The sequence below is a fragment of the Arachis hypogaea genome, chromosome 15 (genome assembly GCF_003086295.3).
Source record: "Arachis hypogaea cultivar Tifrunner chromosome 15, arahy.Tifrunner.gnm2.J5K5, whole genome shotgun sequence".
NCBI lineage: Eukaryota > Viridiplantae > Streptophyta > Magnoliopsida > Fabales > Fabaceae > Arachis > Arachis hypogaea.
In genome coordinates this window covers 121,208,038-121,214,200 of record NC_092050.1, presented here as the reverse complement: position 1 = coordinate 121,214,200, position 6,163 = coordinate 121,208,038, and the positions used below count along the sequence as shown (strand labels likewise).

Below are 6,163 nucleotides of genomic sequence, written 5' to 3'. Positions count from 1 at the left end.
AATCATTGAATCCTACTCGGAATACCACAGACAAGGTTTAGACTTTCTGGATTCTCTTGAATGCCGCCATCATTCTAGCTTACACCACGAAGATTCCGATTAAGAGATCTAAGAGATACTCATTCAATCGAAGGTAGAACGGAAGTGGTTGTCAGGCACGCGTTCATAGGGAATGATGATGATTGTCACGTTCATCACATTCAGGTTGAAGAGTGAATGAATATCTTAGAAGCGAAATAGGATGAATTGAATAGAAAACAGTAGTACTTTACATTAATCTTTGAGGAACAGCAGAGCTCCACACCTTAATCTATGGAGTGTAGAAACTCTACCGTTAAAAATACATAAGTGAAAGGTCCAAGCATGGCCGAGATGGCTAGCCCCCAAAACGTGATCCCAGGATCAGAATACAATCCAGGATGTCTAATACAATAGTAAAAAGTCCTATTTATAATAAACTAGCTACTAGGGTTTACAGAAGTAAGTAATTGATACATAAATCCACTTCCGGGGCCCACTTGGTGTGTGCTTGGGCTGAACTTGAGTGTTGCACGTGTAGAGGTCCTTCTTGGAGTTGAACGCCAGCTTTTGTGCCAGTTTGGGCGTTCAACTCTGGTTTTGGATCCTTTTCTGGTGCTGGACGCCAGAATTGGGCAGAGAGCTGGTGTTGAACACCAGTTTGCGTCATCTATTCTTAGCCAAAGTATGGACTATTATATATTTCTGGAAAGCCCTGGATGTCTACTTTCCAACGCAATTGAAAGCGCGCCATTTCGAGTTCTGTAGCTCCAGAAAATCCACTTTGAGTGCAGGGAGGTCAGAATCCAACAACATCAGCAGTCCTTCTTCAACCTCTGAATCTGATTTTTGCTCAAGTCCCTCAATTTCAGCCAGAAAATACCTGAAATCATAGAAAAACACACAAACTCATAGTAAAGTCCAGAAATGTGAATTTAACATAAAAACTAATGAAAACATCCCTAAAAGTAACTAGATTCTACTAAAAACATACTAAAAACAATGCCAAAAAGCGTATAAATTATCCGCTCATCACAACACCAAACTTAAATTGTTGCTTGTCCCCAAGCAACTAAAAATCAAACAGGATAAAAAGAAGAGAATATACTATAAATTCCAAACTATCAATGAAACATAGCTCCAATCAAATGAGCGGGACTTATAGCTTTTTGCCTCTTGAATAGTTTTGGCATCTCACTTTATCCATTGAGGTTCAGAATGATTGGCATCTATAGGAACTCAGAGTTCAGATAGTGTTATTGATTCTCCTAGTTCAGTATGATGATTCTTGAACACAGCTATTTTATGAGTCTTGGCCGTGGCCCTAAGCACTTTGTTTTCCAGTATTACCACCGAATACATAAATGCCACAGACAAATAATTGGGTGAACCTTTTCAGATTGTGACTCAGCTTTGCTAAAGTCCCCAATTAGAGGTGTCCAGGGTTCTTAAGCACACTCTTTTTTTTTTTGCTTTGGACCTTGACTTTAACCGCTCAGTCTCAAGTTTTCACTTGACACCTACACGCCACAAGCACATGGTTAGGGACAGCTTGGTTTAGCCGCTTAGACCAGGATTTTATTCCTTTAGGCCCTCCTATCCACTGATTCTCAAAGCCTTGGGATCCTTTTTATTTGCCCTTGCCTTTTGGTTTTAAGGGTTATTGGCTTTTTGCTCTTGCCTCTTGGTTTTAAGAGCTTTTGGCTTTTTCTGCTTGCTTTTTCTTTCTATAATTTTTTTTCGCCTATATTTTTTTTCTGCAAGCTTTGTTCTTTGCTGCTTTTTCTTGCTTCAAGAATCATTTTTATGATTTTTCAGATTATCAAATAACATGTCTCCTAGTCATCATTCTTTCAAGAGCCAACATATTTAACATTCTTAAACAACAACTTCAAAAGACATATGCACTGTTCAAGCATACATTCAGAAAACAAGAAGCATTGTCACCACATCAATATAATTAAGCTAAGTTCAAGGATAAATTCGAAACTCATGTACTTCTTGTTCTTTTGAATTAAAACATTTTTCATTTAAGAGAGGTGATGGATTCATAGGACATTCATAACTTTAAGACAAAGTTACTAACTACTAATGATCATGTAATGAAGACACAAACATAGATAATCACATAACATAGAAAACGAAAAACAGAAGAAATAAGAACAAGGAATGAATCCACCTTAGTGATGGTGGCGTTTCCTTCTTGAGGAACCAATGATGTCCTTGAGCTCTTCTATGTCTTTTCCTTGTCTTTGTTGCTCCTCCCTCATTGCTTGTTGATCTTCTCTTATTTCATGGAGCATGATGGAGTGCTCTTGATGTTCCACCCTTAGTTGTCCCATATTGGAACTCAATTCTCCTAGGGAGGTGTTGATTTGCTCCCAATAGTTTTGTGGAGGAAAGTGCATTTGAGGCATCTCCGGGATCTCATGGTGATGAGCTTCATACGCCTCTTGAGCTCCATGAATGGGCTCTCTTGTTTGCTCCATCCTTTTCTTAGTGATGAGCTTGTGAGATGAATCTTTCCATCTCCCATGGCTCAGAGGTGGAAGCATTTGTCTTCCCTTTCCTCTTTCTTGAGGTTTCTCTGGCCTTAGGTGCCATTAATGGTAATGGAAAAACAAAAAGCTTATGCTTTTACCACACCAAACTTAGAATATTGCTCGCCCTCGAGCAAGAGAAGAAAGAATAGATGAAGAAGAAGAAAAAATTGAGGAGGGGGAGAAGGGGTTGTGTTTCGGCCAAGAATAGAAGAGAGGGTTGTGTTGTGTGAAAATGAGGAAGAATGGAAGGCTTTATATAGGAGAGGGAGGGGGGTTAAGTTTCGGCCATGTAGGGTGGGTTTGGGTGGGAAATTGATTTTGAATTTTGAAGGTAGGTGGAGTTTATGAGGTAGGTTTATGGGGAAGAGTGGATGGATGTGAGTGGTGAAGAGGTGATAGGGAAGAGGGATTGAGGTGATTGGTGAAGGGTTTTGGAGAAGAGTGTTTATGGGATTGTGTGAAAGAGGGGTGAGAAGAAGTGAGTGGAGGTAGTGGGGATCCTGTGGGGTCCACAGATCCTGAGGTGATCCTGTGGGGTCCACAGATCCTGAGATGATCCTGTGGGGTCCACAGATCCTGAGGTGTTCAAGGATTTACAACCTTGCACCAAATTAGGCATGTAAAATGCCCTTGCACACAACTCTGGGCGTTCAGCGCCAGGTTGGTGCCCATTTTGGGCGTTCAACGCCCATTTGTTGCCCATTTCTGGCGTTGAACGCCAGAACCATGCTTGTTCTGGGCGTTCAGCGCCAGCTTCTCTTCAGGGTGCATTTCTGGCGTTCAGCGCCAGAACCATGCTCTGTTCTGGCGTTGAACGCCAGGCAGATTCTTCCTCCAGGGTGTGATTTTTCTTCTGCTGTTTTTGATTCCGTTTTCAATTTTTATATTTATTTTGTGACTCCACATGATCATGAACCTATAAAGACATATAACTAAGAAAAATATAGTTAGATAAATAAAAATTGGGTTGCCTCCCAACAAGCGCTTCTTTAATGTCAATAGCTTGACAGTGGGCTCTCATGGAGCCTCACAGATGTTCAGAGCATTGTTGAGACTCTCCAACACCAAACTTAGAGTTTGGATATGGGAGTTCAACACCAAAGTTAGAGTTTGGTTGTGGCTTCCCAACACCAAACTTAGAGTTTGACTGTGGGGGCTTTGTTTGACTCTGCTTTGAGAGAAGCTTTTTATGCTTCCTCTCCATGGATGCAGAGAGAGATCCTTGAGTTGTAAACACAAGGTTGTCCTCATTCAATTGAAGGATTAATTCTTCTCTGTCCACATCAATCACAGCTCTTGCTGTGGCTAGGAAAGGTCTTCCTAGGATGATGGATTCATCCTCTTCCTTTCCAGTATCCAGGACTATGAAATCAGCAGGGATGTAAAGGCCTTCAACCTTTACTAACACGTCCTCTACTTGTCCATAAGCCTATTTTCTTGAATTGTCTGCCATCTCTAATGAGATTTTAGCAGCTTGCACCCCATAGATTCCTAGTTTCTCTATTACGGAGAGGGGCATGAGGTTTATTCCTGAACCAAGGTCACACAGAGCCTTAAAGATCATGGTGCCTATGGTACAAGGTATTATGAACTTTCCAGGATCCTGTCTCTTCTGAGGCAATGTCAGTTGATCCAGATCACTTAGTTCATTGGTGAACAAATGAGGTTCAACTTCCCAAGTTTCAATACCAAATAATTTGGCATTCAGCTTCATGATTGCACCAAGGAACTTGGCAGCTCGCTCTTCAGTAACATCCTCATTATCTTCAGAAGAGGAATACTCATCAGAGCTCATGAATGGCATAAGGAGGTTCAATGGAATCTCTATGGTCTCTAGATGAGTCTCAGATTTCTTTGGTTCCTCAGAGGGAAACTCCTTATTGATCACTGGACGTTCCAGGAGGTCTTCCTCCTTGGGATTCATGTCCTCCTCTCCCTCATTGGGTTCGGCCATTTTGGTTATGTCAATGGCCTTGCACTCTCCTTTTGGATTTTCTTCTGTATTGCTTGGGAGAGTGCTAGGAGGGATTTCAGTGATCCTTTTACTCAGCTGGCCCACTTGTGCTTCCAAATTTCTAATGGAAGACCTTGTCTCATTCATGAAACTTACAGTGGCCTTGGATAGATCAGAGACTAAGTTTGCTAAGCTAGATGGATTCTGCTCAGAATTCTCTGTCTGTTGCTGAGTGGATGATGGAAAAGGCTTGCTATTGCTAAACCTGTTTCTTCCACCATTATTAAAGCCTTGTTGAGGCTTTTGATCCTTCCATGAGAGATTTGGGTGATTTCTCCATGATGGATTATAGGTGTTTCCATAAGGTTCACCCAAGTAATTCACCTCTGCTATTGCAGGGTTTTCAGGATCATAAGCTTCTTCTTCATAAGAAGCCTCTTAAGTACTGTTGGATGCAGCTTGCATTCCATTTAGACTCTGAGAAATCATATTGACTTGCTGAGTCAATATTTTGTTCTGAGCCAATATGGCATTCAGAGTATCAACTTCAAGAACTCCCTTCTTCATAGGCGTCCCATTACTCACAGGATTCCTCTCAGAAGTGTACATGAACTGGTTATTAGCAACCATGTCAATGAGTTCTTGAGCTTCTGCAGGCATTTTCTTTAGGTGAATGGATCCACCTGCAGAAGTATCCAATGACATCTTTGATAGCTCAGATAAACCATCATAGAATATATCCAGGATGGTCTATTCTGAAAGCATGTCAGTAGGACATTTTTTGGTCAGTCCTTTGTATCTCTCCCAAGCTTCATAGAGGGATTCACCATCTTTTTGTTTGAAGGTTTGAACATCCACTCTAAGCTTGCTCAGCTTTTGAGGAGGAAAGAAGTTGGCTAAGAAAGCCGTGACCAGCTTATCCCAAGAGTTCAGGCTATCTTTAGGTTGAGAGTCCAACCATATTCTAGCTCTGTCTCTTACAGCAAATGGGAAAAGCATGAGCCTGTAGACTTCAGGAACTACTCCATTAGTCTTAACAGTATCACAGATCTGCAAGAATTCAGTTAAGAACTGAAAAGGATCTTCAGATGGAAGTCCATGAAACTTGCAGTTCTACCGCATCAGAGAAACTAATTGAGGTTTCAGCTCAAAGTTGTTTGCTCCAATGGCAGGAATGGAGATGCTTCTTCCATGTAAATTGGAATTTGGTGCAGTAAAGTCACCAAGCATTCTTCTTGCATTGTTGTTGGGTTCGGCTGCCATCTCCTTTACTTGTTCGAAATTTTCAATCAAGTTGTCTCTGGATTGTTGTAATTTAGCTTCTCTTAATTTTCTCTTCAGAGTCCTTTCAGGTTCTGGATCAGTTTCAACAAGAATGTCTTTTTCTTTGTCCCTGCTCATAAGAAAGAAAAGAGAAAAAGAAAAGAAGAGGAATCCTCTATGTCACAGTAAAGAGGTTCCTTATTGTTAGTAGAAGAAAAGAAGAAGAGAAAAATCTGAACTCAGAAAGAGAGAGAGAGGGTTCGGATTTTTGGTGGGTGAGGGAGAGATGTTAGTAGATAAATAAATAAATAGAATAAGATGAGAGGGAGAAAATTTCGAAAATAATTTTTGAAAAAGAGTTAGTGATTTTTTGAAAATAGTTTTT

The 6,163-nt window shown here is 40.8% G+C and overlaps 1 non-coding gene across 1 annotated transcript; it reads left to right on the top strand.

Annotated features, from left to right (window-relative positions):
• Nucleotides 1–5,274: 5,274 nt before the first annotated feature.
• On the top strand, nt 5,275–5,382 carry LOC112752147 (small nucleolar RNA R71). The gene has a single exon (XR_003176592.1). It is a non-coding gene; the product is annotated as a small nucleolar RNA R71 (small nucleolar RNA).
• The last annotated feature ends 781 nt before the right edge of the window (nt 5,383–6,163 follow it).